The 27059-nt window shown below is 42.8% G+C and overlaps 1 protein-coding gene across 3 annotated transcripts in view; it reads left to right on the top strand.

The window, feature by feature from the left end:
* The window catches only part of JAK1 (Janus kinase 1), a 146018-nt gene that overhangs the window by 39164 nt on the left and 79795 nt on the right, over positions 1-27059 (top strand). The window contains exon 1 of one of the 3 annotated variants that reach the window (XM_019646699.1): positions 26114-26203. The exons of 1 other annotated variant lie outside the window; for it this stretch is intronic. The gene's annotated coding sequence lies outside the window, so the exon portion shown is untranslated. Of the gene's footprint in view, positions 1-26113; positions 26204-26859; positions 26931-27059 lie in introns of those variants that run through there. One more of the 3 variants, XM_019646700.1, reaches the window with a different exon arrangement.

Below are 27059 nucleotides of genomic sequence, written 5' to 3'. Positions count from 1 at the left end.
GCGGTGCACAGCCCGCCCAGCCATGCCCTACAGTCCTGACGCTGCCTTTTACCTTCCAGCCAGTACGGGCACTTGACTATTTTGTATCACACAGAGAACATACAGACTTGCTTACTGTGGGTGCGTCATAGCACCCACAGTAACTCAGAGTTAACACTCCGAGAGTGGCACTTTGCAGGGTGACACAGTACTGTCCTCACAGTAGCAGTGACCCTCCATGCATTAATTTAAGAATCCCGTTTATTAATTCAGTAGATACCTCTTGAGCACTTAACTGTTTAGAAGGTAGCAGGGTACCAACAGATATTTATGTTGCGTTTATTGTATCGCCAGGCTCCTGGCTGGATGAAGAAGCCAGGATGAGAAAGGAAGAGACAGACAGACGTGGTTCTTTCTCTCATCTCCAGTGAGGGAGAAGGACCCCAAACAAATTCAGACACCAATAACTCCCAGAATTCTAGGTTGTACTTAGTGTGTAAGGAAGAGAAACAAGGGTGTGGTCAGGTGTGAATAGGAGTTGGGGGTGGGAAGGGAGAGGGCACTGGAGACTGGGCTGGGTGACAAGGATCTTCTTTTTTTTAAAAGAAATTTTATTGGGGAACAGGGTGTTTTTCCAGGACCCATCAGCTCCAAGTCAAGCCGTTGTCTTCAATCTAGTTGTGGAGGGTGCAGCTTCTTGGCCCATGTGGGAGTCGAACCGGCAACCTTGGGGTTATGAGCCTGCGCTCTAACCACCTGCGCTAACTGGCCGTCCAGGATTTTCTTCCAATAGGGCTGTCAGGGAACGTGCCTCTGAGACAAGCACATAATCAGACCTAGAGAATGGTCAGGAGCTCTGGTATGCCAAGAGCAGTCAAGGCAGCTTGGACAACTATGGGAAATAGTTTGGTGTATTTGAGGACCTTGGAGTGTGGACTTGGAGTGTAAGATGAGTCAAGGCTGGAGGCAGCACTGATAATAACAATAGCAGACTCTTACTTAGAACACACTGTGTGCCAGGCACGGGGCTGAGTGCCTTCCCGTATGTTAACTCTTTTAATAGTCCTATGAATATCTATTATTATCCTCATTTTACAGACGAAGAAACTGAGGCACAGAGGGCTAAATAACTTACCCGAGATTCCACAGCTGGTAAATGGTAGAGCAGGGATGCACACACAGGCGGTTTGATTTCAGACTGTGCTCGTATCCACTGTGGTATAGGGCCAGTGGAGGCTGGATCATGCCAAGCCTCAGTTTCTTCATCAGTAAAATGGAACTAATAAGTGGATTAAACAAGATGTATATGGAGTGACTGGCGTATCAGTAGGCATTCATTACGTGGCCTTACATGTGATGGTGGTGATGGTGGTGATGGTGGTGATGGAGGTATTGTGGGAAGATAAAGGAGCAAACGAGGAACTAAAACTCTAGGGAAGGGACATGTATCCCGATTACTGTGATACAAGGAAGAGTGGGGTGAGAGCGCTGAAAAGTGCTAGGCAGGCTCTGAGGGGGGGCCAGTCCTTCCAGCTGGAGAATGAGGACAGGCTTGGGGCAGGGGACAGGAACCTTACTGTAGACCTTGAAAGATGGGCAGAAGTCAGGTATACTGAATACGGAGGAGGGGCATTTCCTCCAAGCCATTGGATGAGCAAAGATCTAGTATTTGCTCAGAGGCTGGAAAGCAAGGTGTGGGGCCACAGCACCGGCCACTCCTAGGAGACAAGCAGGAACCAGGGATAGGCAGAGTGATGACAGCTTGGAGCCAGCACTCGGAAGGGCTTGATGCCACCCTGAAGCTTTGGATCTTTCTGCATCAGGGGATGGGGTGTCTTGGTGTCCAAAGCTTGGTTTAAAGGTCTAACTGGGGACCCCTCCCAAGCCTCAGGGTGGCCTCTGGCTGAGTCAGTGAGAGAGAGGAATTTGTTCTGGCTTTTGTGTGACATGCTGTCTGGCTGCCCACCTAGAAGTGCCTACCCACCTCCTGGGTTCACTCAGAGAGGTGCCACTCTAGGAGGAAGCTTTATCACCCCACTCCTCTGGACAGGTGGTTTTACAGGTGGCTGCAGACAAGTAGCTAGCACAGGCTTTGGAGCTAGCTAGATCTGGGCTGGAATTTGGGCTCTGATGCCAGCTTTTGACATCGGGCCTTGTGTTTGGGCCTCACGTAGCTTCCTATGAAGTAGAGGTCTTTACCATCTCATATTATTGTATGAGGGTCAAATAAACATTTAGCACTATGTGCCTGCAGCACATAGTAGGTGCTCAGATGATAGTAGTGGATGTTACTAGATTGCATAATGTGGAAGACTCTAAATCCCCACAGGATGTCTGTTTGAGCCTACTTTTTTCCTTCTCCCATATTTCTGAGGTTGGAGGCCGAAACAGTTGGCAGGACTCTTTGGAGCCACGTTGAGATGGATTTTAAAGCCATTTCCAGGCTCAGTGGGACATCATGCCATGATGTGTATTTGTTGTCCTAGCCTTAGGATGTCATTATGGGGCAGGAACAATAGCATCCTTTAAAGTGTTTCTGATCGTGAGTGAAATGTCAGCAGTTTTACATTCTAGTCTAGTACACGCCATCTTCCTATTGACTGAAAATACTGACTCTGCTTTTCTGCTAGCTAAGAAAAAATGGAAGAGGAGTTTTAGAACCACCACCTAATTCCTCAGACTTATTGAGCACCTATGTAGGAGCCAAGCATAGTTCCAATCAATAGATGAAACACAAAGATAATAAGACCCCTTTTGACCTGAAAGCAGCACCTGTCATAACAGCTGACTCAGTGATTTTCTGTGGGGCTTTGTTGGTTGATGGTGGGGTGGACCTTTGGCACTTAATGGGTATGGTCAGGAATACTAATTATCCTATAATGTACACAGGGACAGTCCTGTGCCAAGAATTTTCCAATAGCTTGCATGACTTTCAAAAGTCTCTCCAGACATTCTTGTAGGGGAAAAACCTGTTTATAATTTTATGAGCCTAGAACCAAATTGCATTTTACGTAACATGATTTTTGCATCATTTTGATATAGCCTGAATTTTCTAGGAATGCAACTACTATCTATCTATCTATCTATCTATCTATCTATCTATACACACACACACACACACAAATACTATATATTGTTGATATACTATGCTATATAAATAGTATACTATTCTACTTTATTTTGTCTGGAACTTGACCGAAAGCTCTTCACCGTTTTTTTGTGTTTTTTTTAAGCTGAGCCATCCTGTCACCTTTTGGCAGCTCAGCGGCTGCTCAGCTCGGGCCAGGAATCGAACCTCTGTTGCTCAGAGCTCAAACTCTTGAGCGAGCTTTTAACCAACTGAGCCACTCAGCTGGCCCTTCTTCACTGTTTTTATAAATCGCGTTTCCAGTGTTGATGTGCATGTATTTATGTTGCGAAGAAGAACGTGCCAGTATCTGCTTGCATTTATAGTTATTACATCATGGTTATTCTATTGTACTAGACTATTTCACTATGTCTTCTAGTGTACTTAAGACAGAGCAACTACATGATGAAATACAAATTCTTATACATTTCTTTAAGTTCTCCTTTATAGTTTGGACATTATATTGATTGCTTTGAAAGTTTACATATAAAGAGTTTATATTATTTTTGATTTTCATTGCAGGGTTGTGACAGGAGCATTACACAATATACATTTTAAAAAAGGAGGCGAATGTTTAGAATCGCTGGTCTAGTGCATTGGTTTCAAATCCATTAGCCCTGTCAAAGAGAAGGAAGAGTTAAAACTGCACTTTGTTTTAGGTCATGATATGTGTAGCTTCAATTCCAAACTCATTTGAATAAAGAGTTATTTGTAGCTGCTGGTTTTGAAGTTCTAGAAAATGGGTGTATCTGAATAGATGTGAAGTGGTTACAGTGGTTTAGTCCACAGCACCCCCTGTGTTTGAGAATATAGCCTGAGGGACTCTAATTTGTGTCGTAGTCACCACAGCCTGCCAATGGGAATGTCCCCTTGTGATCTGAACCATGGCAGTGTTAGATGTTTGCTGAAAATGGTTATCTGTTAGCGTTCAAGAGTGGTTTTTGCATTTTCAAGCTTCCACAATTCTAATTAAATGGCATTGTGTAATCGCTTGTGGTTTCAGTGTAGTTGATAATCAGTGAGAATAATGAATGGGTGATGAGATGGAAGTTAGAGAAACAGCACTCTTCCCCTGAAGGTTTTAAATGGGTGGCTGTTAGGACCAGCTGAATAGTCATCCTGGAAACATAATAAAATAGTTAATAAAGTCCTAATTATGTTATGTGCCAGTCATTGGAGGCTGGAGTTGATGGAGATAGGGGATGGAGGAGAAGGTTGGGTCCAAGTGAGCCTTGACAAGAGGAGAGTGAAATGTAAAACAAGCTCTGATTGTTTCCTGCCCTGAATTTCGATGCTGTTATTACCCAGGCGGTCACATTGGCTTGGATTCTGAATTTACACACATAGTAGTTAATAGATATCTTTTATTTAGTACCTAATGTATGATTTCCTCTGTGCTTGGTCCTTGGCAACAGTTAGATGAGAGGGAATTTGTATTACAGATGCAGAAACTTAATCTCAGAAACTCAAGTGTGAAGGGCCACGTAGCTCATAAGTGGCAGGGCCACGATTTAAACTCAGGTTTAAGGGATGCCCACACCACACCTTGTTCTAGAGATGTTGATCATGATTAGCTGTTTACGCACCATTTTCTACCCAGGCTGTAAGGCACATCTCATTTGGCCCAAGACACAGAGATTTGTTTTAAGTTCCTGACATGTCATCTGTGATTGTATTTGAATGAGATATGGTTACAAAGGTCTAGCCCACTCAGTAATTTAACAATTTAAAGCATTTGAAAAGCATGGTTAACCGAAAAACCTAAATCATACTAAATGCTTGAAATGGTGAAGGGTAGGGTAGATTTTTATATTGTTACTAGCCTGCTGTAAAAAATGTGTTTGTAAACTGAGAAGCCTAGGTGGGTAGTGTTTATATTACTGATGTTAGGCTGGCTTTGGAAATTCCCCCCATTGTGACTTCTTGTAAACTTGGCTGAACAAACTGACAGGATTCCAGCCCCTGTTGTATGATTAAAGGTAAGGATACAGAGTGAATTTCCATGTCCCTGACTATCATGAAGTTAGTTGTAGCTGCCAATGAAATTGTCAAGTCAATGCAAAAAGTCTTGTTTTTAAACAGGGGTGGTTTGGCTAGCTGTTCCCAAATGACTAACTAGGGAGGATATTTAACAGTGTGTGTGTTTCCCCCTTTGTAAAAACAATCCAGTAAGGAAGCTAACGACACCTTTGTCTGCCTAGGGAATTTTTGTCACTGAAAGGGTGACCGTAAAACCCTATTTCTTAGGAAAGACTACCACATATCTGTATGTAGAGAGAAAATTCAAGGTCCCATGCTGCTCTGCCTTGCCTGTGCAACATTGTGACTGAGGCTAGTTACTTAATGTCTCTTTGTCTGCACTGCATGCTGGAGCTAGCAATTTCTGTTCTGAGGGCAGATTTCAAGAATTGTCTCCTTGGTTGGGAATGGAAGAGTGGGCACATCTGGGGTCAAGCCAAAACAGGGAGGCTGTCTCCGTTCCTTTCCTAGCTGGCTCCTCTGCCAACCCCTGGGATTTCTCTCCTGGCCTCCCCTTCTAGGCTTCTGAGGTTCTCCTGACCCACTCTGAGGGACAAGAAAGGAAGGTGATAGGAGAGAACTGGATTGGGTTTAGCCGTACAGCTATCCACTGGGCCTATTTCTCATTTTGACTCCATCACTTCTGTGTTCTTTTGGAAATAGGGTTCACTCACTGGTGATTTGGGGGATGGGGACACGTGAGGGTTAGTAGCCGTTTTACACACTGTCTTTCTTTAGCTGACACTTTCTTAGAAGCGATAACTCCAGCAACCCAAGGTATAAGGGATAAATAAGAAAGGCAGAAGGAAGTTGAAGAATCATGTTTTCTGGTCTATAATGTTTACAAAAGATTGAACTACTCCCTTAAGTAAGTTTACAAACGATTAAACTACGCCCGTAAGTCAAATCACGAAAGTTTCCCACAGATTTCATTTCGATCATTTATTTTCTTATCCCAGATCACAGCGCAGTTTGGTGAGAAGAGCCTAGGTTTTGGTGTGCGATGACCTGGGTGCAAGTCACAGCTCCACCCTTGGGCAAGTCACTTGAATTCTCTGAACCCTTGTATCTTCATCTGTAAAATGGGTACAGCAATGTCTGCCCTAAGCACTCTAGCAGGTCACTGGGAATCAGCTAAGTTAATAGATGGGAAAGTACTTTGTGAACTTCAAAGGGCTCTGTAAGCCTGAAGGATAGTTGTTGTTATGGTTTCAGGTATCAAAAGCCTAGGTGGCCATGCATGGAGAGGTGAGGGGAATCATTTTGAGCCACTAACTGGCGGTCCTGAATTCCAAAGCCCAGAAGTCCTCACTTAGGTGTTTTCCTAATGCAGCAGTTAGTTCTGCGCTGGGTTTTGGAGGATGGCCAGAAACACATGCTGCACTATTAAAGGGTTTTGGCACTCTGTAATGTGGGATTACTGGCACTGGGAGATGAAATGATAAAGGAACGTCTCATTATATTCAGATGCATGACTCATGCACATTTATGAGTTACTTTAAAAAATGGAACCATAATAGAAATGGGCATGTGTTCAACTTATATTATTTTCCTTGGCTTTAGTAGTTTTTAGGTTAAAAGTCACTGCATTTGACTGCCTTAAAGCATAGCATTTATAAAAAGCTTTTAAAATTTAAACTCTGTCAAATCACCTGAATTTGAAATGCTGTCTTTTAATTTCCCTACCAGCAGGATATTAGAGACCGTTTTGCATTGGATGTGTCCCCATGTACTGGTCTGACTCCCAGTGAATCAGAAAGCAGGAACATAAAATAGAATTCCTACAGCCCTACTTGCCTTTAGGGAGTTTCATGGGCATTTGTTCTGCCCAGTTGTTTTATAGTGGGGAAAACTGAGGCCCAGAGGAGTTACCTGACTTGTCTAAGGCCCAGAGCTAGATTGTGAGCAAGGCAGGATTAGAACACTCTCAGTTCACATCACCCTGCCGGCAGGGAGACAGACCCCATCAAGGTTTAGTCACTGCACTGGATAAGAAGGCCCCGTCCACCAGCACAACCACCTGATTCCATTTAAAATCATGGGTCATTGAGGGCTGGCCGAGTGGCGCGTTGGTTAAGAGCTGGCTTGGGATGCCAGAGGACCCCAGTTCGGATCCCACATATGAGAGCCAGTGACACTGCCCTATACAGCTAAGATGCTGAACAACAGCTCAACCTGGAGCTGGGCTGCCGTGAGTCGCCGGCGACGGCATAGGCTGCAGTCCCTGCTGCAGTGGGTTGCCATGGGCTACCGTGTGTAGCCAGCAGCCAGCGTGAGCGGCCAGCAGCCGCAGTGAGCGGCCGTCCAGAAGCCGGCGACTGATCTGCCTCGCCCGGGAAGAGCGCAATGATGGTGCCAACTTGGGCCAGTGAAGCAACGTCCTCCACAACTAGACTGAAGAACAAAACGACAGCAACTTGTCTGTTCCCCTTCCCCTAATTCCCCAGCGCTGTTCCCATCCCCGAATTCCTCAATAAAAATCTTAAAATAATAATAATAAAAAATAAATAAAATAAAATAAAATCATGGGTCATTGAGTTGAAGTCACTTTCCTCTGGTTTAATTCCTTTCAGACTTGGAAATAATTTTCTAGGATCATCCGTAATACTGCATCACCTCTTCATGCTTAAATATTTTTGCTTGATGCTTTTAACCAGGTATGATCACAATGTGTTTACCTTTCCATATGGGGCTACTTTTCCATTACTCAGTTTAGTCAACTGAAATCCTGCTGATTTCATTTATTATTTACCAGCCGACATTTGAATTCTTCCTCTGTGCCAGGCCCTGTGCTGGGTAGGTGCTGGGAGTGGGAAGGCATTGAGTGACGGAAGAACCTCATCAAAGAACTTGACTTTCTCCTGAGGGAGCCCAGTATGCCAGTCAGGCCCCACCTCCGTTTGACTAGGACTACCATTATGCTTTATAGTAGATAATGGAAGGCTGAAAGAGGGGAACAGTCATTAGGAAAAACAATGATTTAAAAAAATTTTTGTTGTTCTCAACCTAGCTAAGGAGACATACACACATCACGACACAAACTAGAAATAAAAGTCAAAGGGATTATTGCACAGTCAAGACTTCAGAAGGCTGCTTCCATTCGAGGTGGTCTCTCAAGCGCAGGATTTGGATGGCTGGAGAGGATAGCTAATTGATCATTAATGATCATCTAATAAGGCTTTCTCATTTATTAGGGACTTTCAGTATACTTGCTCATTTGATCTTTTCAGTTTGTAAACTGAAAAATGTATCAAACATACAGAAGAGTATATAAAACACAGGTATGTAGTTAGAGAAAAAACACCCGTGTACTCGCCATTCGGGTTAGGAAATGAACATTACAGTGTTTTAGAAGTTGCCAGATGCCCCTTCCCATGGCGCTTCCCTCAGAGGCATCAACCGTCCTGACCTACAGTTCTCATTCCCTTCCTTCCAGTGTAGATGCCCCTAAAGCAAGCAGAAGCCTAGGTGTGTGAGGACAGGGCCGTGCTGCTCTCCTTCTCCGCTGGAGAAGAGCTTCCTGCTCCTAGTTTGACCTCAGAAGAACCTCTGGGTCAGATCTGGATTTGGAGTGGAGAGGTTGCAGGGACACTTCTGGGGAAGTCGGTGGAAAAGTCTCCAGCGAGCTGTGGGAAATGAAGTTTCTCACAGTTGGTGTGTCTGGAGGACTGCAGTGACCCCAGCTGTTGGGAACCTAAAAGTAGTTTAGTCAAGGGGAGTGGGCTGCTTTCTATTTTATTTCTGCTTCTCAGCTCGCCCTGCCTGATGGGTAGCGCTCAGGTGTAGGCCAAAGCAGAGCACTTCCGTGCGGTGAAATGCCTTCCACTGATAAGCATCAGAACACACCGGGAAGGACAGGAACTTGATCGTGCATGATTGAGCAAAGTGAAATTCAGTTAGGAATCTGGCATTCAGTCCCCTGATGCAGTCTTGCTGATGACACCCCTAAACATGTCTGTCTGCTGAGTCTCCCTGCCCACATGGGGACTGGTCGTTCTCTGACTGGCTACAGCTCTATCTCTGTCCTATCCCCCTAGACATTCCCTTTGTTTCCGCTGTTCAATCTTTGCTACTTGTGTTGGAGCCTCTCCTCGACTAGCTTCTTGAGGGCACGTAGCTGGTAAATTTTAAACATCTTGAATGTCTAAATATGCTTTTGTTCCTCCTTTAGACTTCATTGATAATTTGGCTGGTTATAGACTTTAAGGTTGAAAATTGTTTCCCTTCAGAATTTTGAAGGCATTGGTGGATTGTCTTCTTGGCCTCATGCAGCTGTTAAAAAGCCTTCCAGTTATTTAAAAAAAAAAAAAAAAGCCAAAACATTTTCAATTCTGGGTCTTTTGAATGTGGCCTATTTTATTCCCTTTTGGAAGCTTATGGACGCTGCTCTTGTTTTCCAGTGCTCTCAGTAATACCCAGAACACGTCTTTTTCTCCGTTGTAGTTTTGGGCCTTCTGTTCTGGGGAATCTTTTTTAAATGACTCCGCTGATGGTTTCCTTGTCCCCATTTCTCTCTGTCTGTAGAAACTCCTTTTACCCAGATGTGTGACCTTTCTGGATTGGATCTCTTCACTCCCTTACATTTCCTCTCATTTTCAAGCTGTTCTTTGCTAAGCAGTTTCTCAAACTTGATCTTAATGCCCTTCTATTGAGATGTTAAAAATAAAGGGATAGCTTACAGGAAAGTGCACCAATCCTAAGTGTGTATTTCACTTAGTTTTGTCAATTGTCTACACTCATACAATCACCACCCAAAAGAAAATACAGAACACTTTCTTCAACCGAGGAAGTTCTGTAGGGCCGTTTTCCAGTCCTGCCTTGCGTTTCTGCTCTATGGTCAACAGCTCTTTTTTCTCTGAAATGTTACTTAAAACAAAATTGAGTCTTGCTTTATTGATAAAATATATTCCTTTATCTCTCTGAAGACATTAATTTTTAAAGCTTTTTTTTTTCTCTCTGTATAAATAGTGTCTGTTTATTCTGAGTTGCTTTTTTTTTTTTTTCCTGTCTCTATGTCTGCGTTGCAGGGTTTCCTCAGACATTTGTTTATCTTGGCTGCCTATTCCTAACTAAACACACGGGAAAAGCTGAGCGTGTGTGTGTAGCTTGTGAACTTTGAACAGGAACTTTATCAGTGCAGAAGAGTGACTTGAGTGGGCCACTAATTGGGGAACCCCCCAATGTCGCTATCTTTAGGTTTGTTCTCATGGGATGATTCCTCAGAAAAGAGTATTTCAGTCTCTTGCCTGGGAGGGTCACGGGCTGGCTGCCAGCGTTTCTGGAGCCATGTGGGAAAGAGGGTGGAGGTTGCAGCCTTCAAGCCCTGAGCCCTCGGTGTGTGTGCAGACACTGTCCGTCTGGGTGTCTGCCGTAACAGTCCCCTGCTTTGCCTGGTAGCTCTAGCCCCAGGCTCCTCTCTCATCCTCTCTAGAAAAGAACTCTCTAGACCTGTGCTGCCCTAAAATGCAATAGCCACTAGCCACATATAGACATTTAAATTAATAAACATTAAAATTAAGAATTCAGCTCCTCATTTGCCCTAGTCACATTTTAAGCTCTAGTAACCACATGTGATTAGTGGCTGCCATACTGGGCAGAGCAGATAGAGAACATTTCCATTGTTGTAGAAAATTTTAGTGGATTGTGCTAGTCTAGACTTGTGCTGGGATGGAGGACTGGACAAGGGGATTCTGTTTCTCAAACACTTCTCCCTCGCCTTCTTTTACTGCAGCTGCTGGTACGTCCAATGTCTGTGACTTTTGAGGCTTCCGCTTTTGCCATTGTCAGCTCGGGATTCAGTTTTCATGGGTTATCTAAGTCACTTTTCTACACATCTATCTAATTACCAGCTTCTGAAAGTTAGTTGCAATTTTTGTCTCTCCTGTTCCCTTTCTATATTTGTGGTTTTGGCCTTAAAACCAAAAAGCTACTTTAAACACACACACACACACACACACACACACACACACACACACACACATTTTAGTGGGGTTTCAAGAGGGGATGAAATTAGACATATGTTCAGGCTGCCGTTTTAACCAGAAATCCTGATTCATTTACTTTTCACAGCCCTGTAAGGTATAGATGTGGATACTCTCATTTTACAATGAAGAGAGGCAGGTAAGATTGTTAGCCAGTAAGTGGGCTTTGAACTTAAAAAAAGCAGACTTAAACATCTGATATCTTTTTCATTGAATAGTATTGTGCCTCATCTTGTACTCAGGGAAACCTCCCCCATTACACATGCCCCAAATTGCAATACTTTAATTATAGTTGTGTTTTAAATATATTAGCCCAGATATTTCTCAGTTATCCTTAAATGTACTTAAGAAAAGAGATCAGCCTTGAATAATTCTCAGAAAGGTTTTTTTTCTCCCCAGCTGTTCATTTCTACTTTGTTCCAGGACTTCATGACTTCTAAACTTTGTTAGCATTCTTTTCAGCAGTTCTTGAAGTGTTTAGAGTTGAAAACATTCAGTTGATTAATTGAAGCCTTTTATTCAAACTATGTGTAGTCATTCTCTCATATTAAAATTATCCCTATATCTCTCTTCAGTTGGACCCCACTTTCCATAAAGCAGCAAGTAATCCCATTTGTCTTTGAATCCCTAGGGCCTAGCCCCTTGTGTGAGGTAGGGGGTTCATAAGTGTTTGTCAGTCTTTGGTTTGACATAATTTCTTATTTGCACCATTGTATCATGTTCATTGCTTCCTAATTGCTGGCCTCTCTGCCTCCATCTCCTGCTCGCCTGAGATGACCTATTCACATTGGTCCTTCTCCAGTGCAGCATTGCTTGGCTTCCTCTGACCTTCACCATAAACTCCAGGCTCCTCAGCATGGCATGGAGGGTTGACCCTGGTCTGCCTTTTCCCACCATTGTAGCCCCATTGCTGGCCACCCACCGCCTCCTGCAGCACACCATCCTGCACTTCATGGGAGACTCTCCATGCTCTTGAATCCGTGTCCTTTACCCATGCTTTTATTTGTGTATGAAATGTGCTATCTCCATTTCCACCTGTTTCTCCTCTTTAATAGCTATGATTTTCCTGCAAATCTCAGCTCCAGGATACTGTCCCCTGTGAAACCTTGCCTGATCCACCCTTATGAAGAGTTTGAGGAGTCTGCTTTCTGTTCACGCAGCACCGCGTTTCAGTCCCTTCCTTCCTTCCTTCCTTCCTTCCTTCCTTCCTTCCTTCCTTCCTTCCTTCCTTCCTTCCATCCATCCATCCAGATGGGATACTGCCATATATATTATTCTGCAGTTGGCTTTTTATGTTGTAACTGCTGAATGACAGTTCTTCCTATTAGCTTCTGATTAGGAGGAATTTTATTTTTGTGGAAACAGTTCCTAGCATAGAGGTTGACACATAGTAGGAACACAGAAATTGTTTGTCAAACCAAACTGAGCCCTAGTGTTCAGTGAGTCCATGGCAATTGATTTCTCCTTTGTTGTCATTGAATTCTGCCATCAATAGGGTGACCATAAATTTCACTTCTCTATTTTCCCAGCATAAGTATAAATAGCACCCCACTTTTATTCTTAAAAGTTCCTTAGTTTGGACAGTATGACCACCCACCAATCAAACACTTCCAAGGAGAGGACCATCTCTCTTATCCAGCGGAGCAATTAAAAAGGAAGGAATACTGGAAGTGTGCAAATCCCATTTCTCTCCAACCAGCCAGAGAGGAAAGCCCCAAATTACACGTTGGAAAGAGTCACCTTTGATGCACCTTCAAAATCTAAATGTTTCATGTTCCAGGAGGACTACCAATTCCTTCCAGAAGCACTTTTATGAAGAGCAGTTTATATTTCAGAAATGCTTCCCTTTCCTGATGCTAACTTTCAGGTTTCAGTCTAATAGAAAAGCCAAGCGTTTCTTGGATTGTTTTTGTGTTGAGATCCCACTGGGGTCCTGGGCTCTGGTGTGCAGCCTGAATGGAAGCTAGCTGTTCCGAAGGTGAATGGGACTCAGAACAGCTTTAGGTTAGCTGGTGGGTGTACTGAGAAGAGCTTGGGATTTAGGTTCAAGTCCTCGCTCTGTTACTTCCTAGCGGTATGACCTTGGGAAAGCTATTTTAACCCCTCTCATAATGTGAAATGAGGATGGGAATAGTTCCGCCACACAGGGCTAGGGTAGACACCAAGATCATGCGTCCAGAGAGATGAGCACAGCTGGTGGCATGGTGAGTGCTTAGCAGAGATCAGCTTTTTAAAATGGTTATTGTGATCATAACAATTATTCGTTTCTGACACGGACTAATTCAGAAGATGTTTGTGAAGGTGTTGGGGGAAGAGCAGATAAGATCGCCCCACAGCCTTCTGACTGCAGTGTGCAGGTCCTCAGCTGCTTGTCAGTGCTGCATTGCAGAGTGGAAAAGAGAAAATCAATAGGAAGAAATCGTGTGGGCTGTAGAGGAGAGAGTAGGATGGCGTAACTGTGGCTGCTGGTGGTCGAGTATTACCTGCGTTTCCCTGGGAAGTCTTGGGTTGGCCAGATTCGGATTGGGGTTAGAAAGGCTGGGCCTCAGAACCATCAGAAAAGTTTTAAGAAATGTTCTTTTCTGGGTTTCTGATTCAGTAGGTCCAGGATATAGTGTGGAATAGTGTATTTTTAAAAAAGCTCCCAGCTGATTCTGACGTACAGCTGGGTTTGAGAATTACTACATTAGGTGACTCTTTATTACGCAGTACTTCTGCAAAACATTTTTCTAATTATTTGCTACTTGATGTAGGGCAGGTGATGGCATAGGGATACTCATTTTAGGGTCAGAAAATAGAGACAGATTATTGTTAATATATTAAAATGGAGAGCCTAAATTAACTGAGTTAAACAGAATGAAATTTTATGAGAGTTCTGAATTTAAGCCTGGCATGCCCCTCTGTTGTTCTTATCCAGGATCCTTGCCTATATTCAGGTTTTTGGAAATGAAGTAACAGAGAAAATTGTGAAATCAGGAACAATAAAAAAAAATCCTGTTGGAATGTAAAATACTCAAAACCTAAACCCAGGTACGTTTGCATTTAAACCATAAAGGAAGATATTTTCTCCCTATATTTGAAAATGTCTTCAATCTCTATCACTGTTACTGGAGAAGAGAAAGAGCTTAGAGACGTTTGCATCATTGATATGTGCCAGACCTGAGTAGATCATTAGCTTATTATGTAGTGGAAGGGTGTGTTGGGTTAGGAGTCAGTGGACACGGGTGGACCGTTTCTCTGCTACCCCTCTCTGCAAACTGGCGCTAATCACTTAACTCATCTCTTTGGCATGTGCATTCTTTATCTGTAAAATGTGGGTAATAATGGCTTTCTGTATCCTGTATCATGTTGTTGGGGGTATAATGAGGAAATATATTCCACCGGACTATAAAGCCACGCAGAGCTTGCTGAGCCACCATATGTTCCTGTTTGCCTGGGATGGCCCTGGTTTACGCCTGTTGTCTGGTGTAATTATTAATAGTGCCCTGTTTAACTCGCAGGTGTCCCAGTTTCGATGATAAATTACTTGGTCACCCTGTACTTATAACACCTATCCAGTTTACTCTTAACATGTTACAGTAGGAAGGTTTTCTGGCCCATTCCTGGAGCACCAAATTCCTCGCCACATAATCTAGCATTTCTTAGATGCTTTCTGGTAATTGTCTTCAATTTTATGTCAAGCTCATCTCTCTAACAAGATTGATTCGTGCTTAAGAATGGTTTCTTTGTTTCTCCACTAGTGAATAATTTTCTAGATTAGTCATGGTTTGAGCATTTTAGACGCTTTAATTGCCCATTTTGACTGATGTGTCCTGAGGAAGTCAATTCTAAGTGCAAGGAAGAAACAGAGGAATAATAGAGGGGAAAGTGGCTTTGTGGAAAAATACTACAAAACAAAGAAAAATGCGGTTTTTAGGCTGGTGTCCTGGCTTGATATTTTTGGAATGTAAATACCCTATGTTGATATTCCCAAGTGCAGCGTAAATCTTAAAGTCATTGGGAGAAAGAACCACAGAAGCTTCAGGAGATCAGATTTCAAATGCTTCCTATCCTCTCAGGAGAAATGGTTTTAGAACTAAGGCCAGAAAAAAATGTCCTTTCTTCAAAGAGCTGGTGCACTTTCTTTGCCCCTTTTAACAATGAAAAGAATGTATTTGGTCATGTTTCCCTTTTCTTTTCTTTTTTTTTTTTTAAGATTTTTATTGGGGAATTGGGGGGATGGGAACAGCGCTGGGGAATTGGGGAAGGGGAACAGACAAGTTGCTGTCGTTTTGGTCTTCAGTCTAGTTGTGGAGGACGTTGCTTCACTGGCCCGAGTTGGCACCATCATTGCGTTCTTCCCAGGCGAGGCAGATCAGTCGGTGGCTTCTGGACGGCTGCTCACTGCGGCTGCTGGCTGCTCATGCTGGCTGCTGGCTGCTGGCCGCTCACGCTGGCTGCTGGCTACATACGGTAGTCCATGGCAACCTACTGCCACAGGGGCTGCAGCCTACGCCATCGCCGGTGACTCACAGCAGCCCAGCTCCAGGTTGAGCTGTTGTTCAGCATCTTAGCTGTGGAGGGCAGTGTCACTGGCCCTCATATGTGGGATCCGAACCGGGGCCCTCTGGCGTCCCAAGCCAGTTCTTAACCATCATGCTACTTGGCCGGCCCACCCCTTTTCTTCTTGACCCCTAGAAAACTCAGATCTAAATTGGTGGCTCATTTGTATGGAAAGCTGTAGCTTGCAAATACTGTTCCCCTCATCTTGACTTTTCCTGTCTTAGTTAAATTTTCCTGTTCCTGGATTTTTATTATTTTGAAATATATTTCTGTTTTTTTAAACATTTTTTTTATTAAATATAAACTGCCTTAGAATCTGTGGGTTAAGTCAGAGGTTAAATACATCACAAATATAAAGATAGCATGATAGCTTCAACATTATTTTCATGGAACTGTGTGGAGTTTGGAAGGCAGCAGCTTTTGTGGCAAAGAGACCTGTAATACCCTTAGAATAGTAATGAGTATACATTGATGTACCATCCCTTTGAAGAAGCCTCCTCCCCTCAAGAATAAGGGCTAAAAAAACAGATTAGCTCCATGTGTTGCCTGTAAAAACTCTTGGACTAAGAATCAATAAAACTGGTGTGTCGAAGCATTAACACACCAGTGAGGATAAGGACTGAACCTTCAAAAATTCCACCTGAATTAGAATATCCATTTTCTTTACATGCTTCTCATGATACTGTCTCTCCTCTTTCTCCTCCCATATCTTTTCGTTTCCCTTTCGGTTTCCTCTGAAAACTTCAGTATTCAATCTACCCTTTCTTCCTGGCCTAGCCCTCCCCTTCCCTTCCACCCTAAAACCTTCCTGTTTGATCACCAGCCAGTTCCCCCTCCACATCATCTTCTCCCCTCGGTTAAACACCACTTCACTCCCACCTGTTTGCAGCTACTTCTGCCTCTAGAACCCTCTTTTCCTAATCACCTCAGACCAAGTGGCAGGCATGTGCCAACTTACTTGTCAGCAGCTCCTGAGTGAAGCCACCCCTGGCTAATCAGCAACCCTCAAACCAGGAAAAGAAATACACCATTAAATACCAACGTGTAATTTGGAGAAAAACAAAACATCAAATTTGATTGGAATATCTTCCACTGCGTTCCAGTAGTTTAATGTTAGGAAGGAGGAGAAATGAGAGCATGGCAGTAGCTAGCAAAATGTTAGACAGCAGTAACAGTAGAAGCTCAGTTCTTCTGTCCTCTGCTTATTCATTGGTCCATTCATTCATTCGTTGCCTGAGCAACCACTTATTCTGTGTCTGTGATGTTGCCAGCAATGTTTCAGTGGTCTAGGCTTTTGATGAATAGAGCTTGGTGAAGCCTGTGACCTCGTCTGGGATTTAATAACCTGCATGATTTTTGAGCTGGAGGAAGGCCACCTCTCATTATACAACTTCTCCTATGCACAGAGATTTGTCTTAGTCCTTCGGGCTGCTCTAAGAAAATACCAGAGATTGGGAAGCTTATAAACCACAGAAATTTATTTCTCTCAGTTCCGAAGCTGGAAGTCCAAGGTCAGGGTGCCAGAATGGTCGGGTGAGGGCCCTCTTTTAGGTTTCAGACTTCTCTTGTCGCCTCACATTGCAGAAGGGGTTAGGCCGCTCTGGGGGAGCTCTTTTATAAGATCATTGATACCCATTCATGAGTGTTTCGCCCTCATGGTGTAATCACCTCCCTCAGGCCCCACCTCCTGACACCATCATATTGAGTGTTAGTATTCCAACATGTGAATTTTGGGGCGACACAAACATTTAGACCTAGCACAGCTATATTTACAAATATAGTGTACATCGAGTATTTACTTTATCTAAACAAAGTGTGTATGTCTATGCGTGTATGTGTGTGTCCATGAACATTGCTATATATTATTTTCTAAAGACCGTGGGCATATGCTTCCATTTTAGCAAGCTTGGCATGAAATGCAGCAATTTGAATATCTGATTAAGATTATTCAGATGGTATTTTGCTAGTAAAATGAGTAAAACTGTGAAGACTGGGAAACATAGGAGCCTTAACACCCTGCTTCTGCTCTGGGGTCGTTGGGACCTTCTCTCTCGTGCACTGGTTTAAGCAAAACCTAATTAATGTGGGGTTTTTTTCCAATTTGCATAGTGAAACGTTTACTAATTGGAACAAATAGGAAAGAAGAGTTGCCTGAGTATGTTGAAAGCTTGAACAGCAGAATACATGAAAAGGAACAAAGAGTGCCTGGAAATGGTAGCTGAGTTGAAAGTCCCCTATCGTGTTAAAATTAATAAGGATACAGCCTAATATGCATGCCGTTTTGAGAGGATCACCACCATGAGAATAAGGACTGCAAAAACCAGCCTTGTATATGGCTTAACTGAGATTTTACATTTAAGGATTTGATAAAAATTATCTGTGATTACAGCACATAGTGTTTTAACTTGAGCAGTGCTGACTTGACTTCACTTTCCATTACCAATACTATTTAGAGATAAATGGACTTCTAAAATTGTCTGAAATGCTCCTCTGACAAGGTCTATATACTCCTTTACTTTGCTATTTGTTTCCTTTCCTAGTTTCATTTTGGACAGATGGTGCAATGCTATAAACACTTTTGAATGTGTCTCAAGTTCCAGACTGGGAGAATCCGATTTAGAAGGATTTAGGCTAATGGGAATAGCAGATATGGGTCATAATTATATTTTGATCAACGGGTACAATTTTGGTGTGAGCTGAGTCTTAGCTTATTTGTAATCCTTACTATCTGGTAGTAAAGAAACGGTGTGTGTGTCTCACTAATGTATTTTTATTGTACTTGGAGGCAGCTCCTGTGTCTTCTCAGGCCCTGGTTCCATAAACTTTGGGGATCTCGGCATGTCAGGGCTGAGAGGACATGCCTAACACACCTTATTTGTGTGCTTTTGTACCCGAGGAACCTGGGGCTCAGAGCAGCAGAGACCGATTGTGGCAGAGCCTGTAATGGGCCCGACACTCCATGAATTCCACTCTGATGCCTGTCTGAGAAAGGCCCACAGAGGTTTATTTAGTATGCTTAGAAAAGTATTCTTTCCTGCAGAACCCAGCCTTTTCACTTTCTAATAGCTATTCTTTAAGAACATCAGTAGGAATATATAAACACAATTAAATAAAATTCATAGAAACACCCCCACGCCCAACCGTGTGTCCTGATATTTCCAGTTCAGAATTGGGGTTAGGCTACAGAAGTATCTAATCGACCCTTTTCCCCAACATCTTCATTAAATTTTAAAACTTTTTACACGATGTTGCCCAAACAGACTTCATTTAAAAGATGTTACTGAAAAGTTTACTGTACTTGGGATCCGCGAATATTTTTCTCCTTTGTATACATCACCTCACTGTGTCGAGTAGACATTTGTTTGAAAAGAACTTTGGAGTGTGTGCATTTGAGAGAGAAGGGTAAATGGAAAAAGAAAAACAAGCACAACAATGGAAGGTAGCGGTACTTCCCCCCACCCTCTTCCTCTAAAGCTTCAAAGGGTGTGGAATAGTGGCGATGATTGTTCCCTAGGGATGTGGAGATCGGGGTTCAAGTCTGGCTGTTGTCATCACTTACTCTGTGAGTCAGATCACCTCTCCCAGCCAGGATTCATTTATGATTGATGGAGTATTTATGGGGTGTCAGACATTGCAGATACAGTGGAGGGTGAAACTGACACACCCCCTGCCTTCTTGGTTGCTACATTAAGAAGAGGAAGGTGGCAGAGGATGGGGCACTAGCAGTGGGGGTGATGAGACACTGTTGGAAGTGTGATGCATTTTGAAGCGAAAGCTGATAGAGTTGGTGATGGTTTGGATGTGGGATGTGAGAGAGAGGGAGATGTCAGCTGACGTCTGAGTTTTTTGCTCAGTGTGGTGAATAGTGGTGGCATTTACTGAGGTGTTGAACACAGGGAAGGAGGGAGCTGGTGTATGGTGTTGTGGGAATTAAGTGTTTCTTTATATACAGGCTTTATAAAGATGCTTATTGGACTCCCACGTGGAGATGTTAAAGAGGTAATTGGGAATGTGAGATGGGAGTTCTGTGGTAAAAGTTTGGAAATTGTTAGCACATAAATGGCAATTAAATCATGCAACTGGGTGTGGTTGCTTTGGTAGTGAGTGTGGATAGACGAAAGGTAACGATGAAGGCCCAAGTCCTGGGCCTCCACCGTTGGAGATTGGGAGGCTCCAGCCTCTGAAAATGAGGATGCTAGAACCTGACCCCTCTCTCTCTCTCTTAAAATGGTTAGAGGGATGGTGTGAAATGTTATGCATGAACACATGCTGAAAATCATTTCATGCTTACCGTAATTGCATAAATAAATACAGAAGTAGGAGAAGTTAGGTAGGGAAATAATTTTCCTACTTGATTTTTCTTCTGAAAATTCATCTGCGTGGGATTTAGGTGAGGCGTGTGTGAATTTGGTATATATTGGGTTGGTGGAAAAGTCATGACGTATTTTTTCTATGTTTTTCATTGCAAAAAATGCGTCATGACTTTTTCGACAACCTAATAGCAGAGGTTCCCAACGTGTAGGTTATGTAATTAGGGGAAAAGAGGTGAGGGTCGGGAGGATGCTTGGGAATTTTCACAACAGGCCCTACCATACGATGTATGCTTTCAATTTGCTTATTTGCTTTTTTTTTTTTGTAATATCAGCCGAAGAAAAGATACAGCAGAGGGATCATAAGCTATTACCATGAACAGGGTTCTCATTCTCAAAAATTGAGCAGGGGTATTTGACACATCTAGAGATGGACACAAACATAAAAATGTTTTCATAGCCAGTATGAATTGGATACAGTTGGCGTTTCTGCTTTTGTGAACAGATATCTGCTTGAGTCTCCAAGCCTTAGTAAGCTGTTTGAACTTGCCATCATCGTGCTCTCTGCCCCCTCCCTTCTCTGTCATCTTCCCTTTACTGGGAACGAGGCAGGGCTTCCTGAAAAGTGGGCTCTCTTCTGGGAAGACTCGGTGGCCAGCTGCCAGTATGTCATATAACTTATCCAGTCACGTGGTGAAAAGCGAAGATGGGCAAAACGATCGGGGGTGAAAACAGGAAAATCAAGTGGGTGGAAGGGGGAAAAGCAAGGAGGCCGAGGCAAGTGAAGGCAGAGGAGCATCTGGGACTGCGTTGGGGAGAGGTACCGCCACTGTTCCCCTTCGGTGACCTATTTCTCTCTCTCTCCCTCCTTCGGTGATTTTCTTGGTTGCCCACCTGCTGTTTTCAGAACTGCAGTGACTTTCCCCAGGTGTTTGGGTGATTGAGAAATAGAGAAATGTAACTTTGCCCAAGCATTCCCTTCCAGGACACCTGCGTGAGGTGACACTGCAAAAAGGCCCCGCTCTTCCCCACTAGTATGAGAAGCTTTTTAGTCTGATCTGATTAAACCGAACTCTTATGTTGTATTCCGATGCTGTGCCTCGTCCATTTTAGGATGGGGGAGGGGGTGAGGGGGACAGAGAGGAACTGAGAGAGAGAATATGAATATAAGTGATTGAATGAATGGATGGATGGATGGATGAATGTCTTTTCAGAAGAATCTGGTAGATTACATTATTTGCCCAGGAAAGAAGCCTTTCTGAGATTGATAGTCTTAGATAAATTTATAGAATTTGAGAAGTGAAATAGAGCATAGAGGTCACCTGATTCAGACTTTTCCAAATATATATTCCATGAAAAAAGTCCCTAGGTCAAATGATTTTGCAAAAGTTGGAGACTCACTGTACTTATTAACATCTTAAAAGCTGAGAGTTCTCGTTGAAAATACTGTTTAACTTTGTGTTACTTGTGTTTCCCCAATTTATTTCACTATGGACCTCGCCTCCATTTTCCTTCTCCCCATTTTCTGAGCAATACGTGTATAGAAGTTATTACCCGTAGCACTCGTAGAAATACGAGGCTCTAGAAAGCAGTTTGGGAATGCTGATTGAATCTAATTCTTACATTTATTTTGAGCTTGCCACTTTTCTTGGCCTTTGCTCACATTTTATAATATGAGTAGGTTGAACGAATTAATCACTAATGTCACTCCTGGTTATGACGTCTTCAGATTCATTAACGAAGCAACATTTAAAAAGTTGTATTTGTTTCTGTATGAAAGAATCTTGTCTTTCTTGTTCCTCACTATGGCCGTAGCACCTAGCACAGTGCCTGGCACATTGTAGCAGTGCAGTACGTGTTATTGAAGAAATACATACTGTTCGTTTTCAGGGCACTGTGCCAGCTATGCCTTGAGGCTCTAGAGAAGAAAAGATCTTGTTCTTGCCCTCCAGGAACTAGTAGTCAAGTTGGTGACTTTCCCCCGAGCATGGGATGTGCCAGGGGGAGGGAGAACCTAAGTTAGATTTTGATTGCAGGAATCTTATCTGTATGATAGAGATATGTTGGACGTGGTTTCTGACTCTGAGTCAGATGTGTGAACTAGAACACAGTGGGGTGCTGTTAACATGACTTTCCTGACAAAAGACGTCATTTAGAGTTAGGGTCACTGTGGCAACCACATTGTCCTTTTATCCCTGGCAAGGACTTTACTGCCAGCACTAGGAGATCAGAGCTAATAGTAGTCCTAGTTTATTTTTGAATTCTTGAGCACTTTTTATTTTCTTTTTCACATTTTTTTTTCTTTTAATAGTAACATGTGGCTTACTTTAGACCTTCCAGTCTCAAGCAGGTCAACATAGATCGATCATTCATTCATTCATTTGTTCATTTATAATTGACATGTAACATTGTATTAGTTTTAGGTGTGCAACATAATGATGTAATACATGTATATATTGAAAAATGATTACCACAATATGTTTAGTTAACATCCATCGCCACACACACAGCTAAAAAAGTTTTTTCTTAAGGAGAACTTTTAAGATTTATTCTCTTAACAACTTTCAAATATGCAATACGGTTTCGTTAACTATAGTTACCCTGCTGTAGATTACATCCCTGGGACTTACTTATTTTATAACTGGAAGTTTGTAACTTTAGACCAACCACCTTTACCCAATTTCCCTCTCCCACCCCCACCTCTGACAGTCACCAATCTGACTCTTTTTGTCTATGAGTTTGGATTTTTTTTTTTTAAGATTCCACAGATAAATGAGATCATACAGTATTTGTCTTCCTCTGACATTTCACTTCGCATAATGCACTCAGGGTTCATCATGTTGTCACAAATGATAGAATTTCCTTCTTTTTATGGCTGGGTAATATTCCACTCTGTGTGTGTGTGTGTGTGTGTGTGTGTGTGTGTGTGTGTGTGTGCGCGTGCGCGCGCGCGCACGCACGCACGCACACACATCACATTTTATTCATTGGTGGATTGGACATTTAGGCTGTTTCCATGTTTTGGCTATTGTAAACAATGCTGCTATGACCTTGGGGGGGGTGCAGATACCTTTTTGAGTTATTGTTTTCGTTTTCTTCAGATCAATACCCAGAAGTGGAATGGCTGGATCATATGGTAGTTCTATTTTTAATTTTTTGTGGAACCTCCATACTGTTTCCCAATTTACATTTCTACCAACAGTGCACTAGTGTGCCCCTTTCTCCACATCTTCACCAACGCTTGTTTCTTGCCCTTTTGATGATAGTCCTCCTAACAGGTGTGAGGTGATACCTTACTGTAGTTTGGATTTGCATTTCCCTGATGATTACTGATGTTGAGCACCTTTTCATGTACCTGTTGTCCATCTGTATGTCTTTTTTGGAGATATGGCTGTTCCAATACTTTGCCCACTTTTTGATCAGGTTGTTTGTTTTACTATTGAGCTGTGTGAGTTCTTTATATTTCGGGTTGTTGAAAGAGTCATAATGTAGTTTTTCTATGTTTTTTGTTGCAAAAATGTGTCATGACTTTTCTGACAACCCAATATTTTGGCTATTAACCCTTATCAGATATATTATTCACAAATGTTTTTTCCATTCAGATTCCTTTTCATTTTATTGATGGTTCCTTTGCTGTGCTGAGCTTTTTAGTTTGATAGAGTCCCACTTGTTTCTTTTTGTTACCTTTGCTTTTGGTGTCAAATTTAATAAATCATTGTTAAGACATGTCAAAGAGTTTACCACCTTTTGTTTGTTTGTTTTAGGAGTTTTATGGTTTTAGGTCTTATGTTACAGTCTTTTATCTATTTTGAGTTGATTTTTGTGTATGGTGTAAGGCAGTGATCCAGTTTTATTCTTTTGCACTTGTCCGTTCAATTTTCCTAATGCTGTTTAGTGAAGCCCATTTTGTAAAGGAATTGGGGCTCAGAGATTTAGAAACATAGCTAAGTTGACACAGGCTCCTGCGTGAAGAGCCAGAATTAGGATTCAGGTGTGTAATTTAAAACTGTGCGTTTAACCGTTACGCTCCTGCCCTCCCACTTAATCCTCATAGCCTTCATTCCTCCGTTCATGTTAGCAGCTCGCCTCAAACAGGCTCGGAGGCTGCACACATTTCCAGAAGGAGTTAAGAAAGGGGGACAAAGGTCATATGCTAACCTTTTAGAGAGAGGCTGCCACACAACACTTCGTTTGTATCCCATTGAGCAGAATTGACTCACGTGGCTTGACGCTGCTGCCCAGGAGGCTGGCATTTGTAATCCTTGCTGTGAGCCTCCATGGGCACAGTTGAAAATGATTGACGAATGAGCCGCAGGATAATGACACGCAGCTAGCCATTTCTACCACCTCCTCTTAACTGAGGGGCTCAATTGCCCGTCCACCCCCATCTCCTTTTGACCATTGCTCAGTAGAGGATGCTTTTCGCCTCTCATACCTTCATATTACCTGTTTGACTCCTTTCTTTTCATCATCATTTAAATGTTCTCAAGTCTCTCTTGTCTTAACATGTTATAGCACAATACAACAAAAGAAAAAAATCTGTGACTAAAGGCACTGAATCCTCAGTGTTCATGTTCTGTCCCCAGACCCTTGTACAAGGCATAGGACAGAGGAGTTTTTCAGTAACTGTATGTTGAGAGAGCGAGTGGATGAAGGATGGGTTGAAACATGGTCCCCTAGCTTTTAACAGCTGGTTGACGGGGAGATGCTGCTAAATTTTACCTATGGCACAGATAATAGGACTGACTGATTTTACTGTTGAGAGTACCAAAGAGAGTAGACTATGTTGTGGTTTTACCGCTTACTAGCTACACTGACATTTGGCGATGTCATCTCGGTGAGCACCCGTTTCCTCATCTGGGGAAACGGCGACTCCCCTGACCTCACAAGGTTATCATGATTAAATGAGAAAACTGTGGTCAAGAATACACCCCTGATAACACTATTTTTGCTTTCTATGGTGACTTTTAACATCAAGGAGTATCTTGACTTATTTTATTTCTCAAAATGATTTAAAAAATTTAACTGCCTTCATACAATGGAATATTATTCAGCCATAAAATGGACTAAAATAAAACATGCTACAACATGGACGAACCTTGAAGACATTATGTTAGGTGAAATGAGCCAGACACAAAAGGCCACATACTGAATGATTCTATTTATATGAAATGTCCAGGATAGGCACATCGATTAATAATTGCCAGGGAATGTGGCAGGGGAGAATGGAGAGTGACTAATAATGGCATGGGGTTTCTTCTGAGAGTGATGAAAATGTTTCAGAATTAGATAGTGATGATAGTTGTGCAACTTTATGACTATACTAAAAGCCACTAAATTGTACACTTAAAAAATAAATGTAAAAAATTTAAATGCCTTCACTGGGCAGCATAATTGTAAGGAAGAGAACATTTTAAAGCTGTGTCTATAATTTTGGCTCATCGATTCTTCTGTAACAAAGTAGCTCCATAGCTACTATGAACTTGAGTTTTTTTCACTTGCTGGCCCAGTCGAACTGATTTGACATATTAGACTTTTTTTGTCATTTCAAATTACTCCGAGCCCACTGAGAAATGTCTGGGTATGTTCCTTATTAGAAAGAAGAATAGCTGTGGGCTTCATGGGTACCATCGTGGGAGAAGATATAAAAATACAAAGTTAAATAGTTTTCCACAATCCAGTTAGGCATATATGATAAAAGTTTCTTAAATGCAAGCTGGTATATAATGTTCACATGGATTAGGTAAGTCCTGGAGGGAAGTGGGTATGGTCAGGGGTGGCATCGGCATCGTGGAAAAGGGAGTGTTGTGAGCATTTGTTCCTCACACAGGCGTTTACTGAGCATCTGCTGTCCCCTAGGCACTGTTTGGTGCTGCCTAGAGCCGATAACAGCCACAGTCTCTGCCCTTCCCCTTGGGGGCGGGGGTGGGGGGTGGGGTGGCACAAAGACAGTTGGAGGAAACACAATTCTCTAGCCAGAGGTTCTCAACCTTCCTAATGCCGCGACCCCTTAATACAGTTCCTCATGTTGTGGTGACCCCCCAACCATAAAATTATTTTCGTTGCTACTCTATAACTGTAATTTTGCTACTGTTATGAATTGTAACTTAAATATCTTTTTGTTTTCCGATGGCCTTAGGCGACCCCTGTGAAAGGGTCGTTCAACCCCCAGCGTGGTTGCGGCCCACAAGGTTGAGAACCGCTGCAGACAGTTACAGGGCAGGACTATAAGTGCTGCTGTAAAGGTAGGCAAACACAGGGAAGCCCGGGTGGAGGGGAGGAGACGATCCATGAGCTGTGAATTGAAGGATGAGTGGGAATGGCAAAGGAGGAAGGTGTGCTGGGCCACGGGATCTGCAGATAACTCAGTACATTTGGATTCCAGGGTACAAATAGTCATCAGTCCCAGTAGGTGAGATCACAAGGAGCCTCGAAGGCCATCTTTTCTAAGACAGTGGGAAATAAAGGAGTTTAAGAGAAAGCATAAGACTTTCAGATTTGCAGGCTAGAAACGTGATTGGCTGTATGGCGGAGACTGGAATAGAGGCAGATGAAAAGGAAGGCGGGAACTTTTCCAGAGACTGTTGCCCTAATTTGATAGAGAAATCACAGGATGATGGAGAGAAGTGGCAGGAGACAAAGGAGTTAGAATGATTGTGGCTTACTCACCAGTGGATGTGTAAGCAGCCTGTGATTCCCAAAGTCCCTTTCCACTGTGCCACCGTCTCTGCTGTCTCAGCTTGACCCCGGTCTCCCTCTCAGCCTTGTTCCCTGCTTCTCTTCATGAATATGTTTAAGCCTTCTGCTTACTGTCCCCACAATAGGCTTGCTGATTTTTCTGCCTGCTGCCTTTGATCACACCTTGATCTTCACCTGGAATGGAGCTCACCTGTCCTCTTTACCTGTCCGGATCTCTGATTTATGAAGCCTTTGGGATTATCCTGAGCTAGAACAATCGCCTTCTCCTCTCAAGTCAGAGCACTTAATATCTCTGTCACTCATTAGCAAATAATTACATTCGGCTTTGTCACATCTCTTAATTGCTTTGGGTCATTAGTAACTCTTGTACTGTTTTAAAATCACAGCAGGCAATGATGTTTT

Source organism: Hipposideros armiger, unplaced genomic scaffold, assembly GCF_001890085.2.
Source record: "Hipposideros armiger isolate ML-2016 unplaced genomic scaffold, ASM189008v1 scaffold_106, whole genome shotgun sequence".
NCBI lineage: Eukaryota > Metazoa > Chordata > Mammalia > Chiroptera > Hipposideridae > Hipposideros > Hipposideros armiger.
The sequence above is the reverse complement of the archived record's forward strand: the minus strand, read 5'-3'. Positions and strand labels throughout refer to the sequence as shown.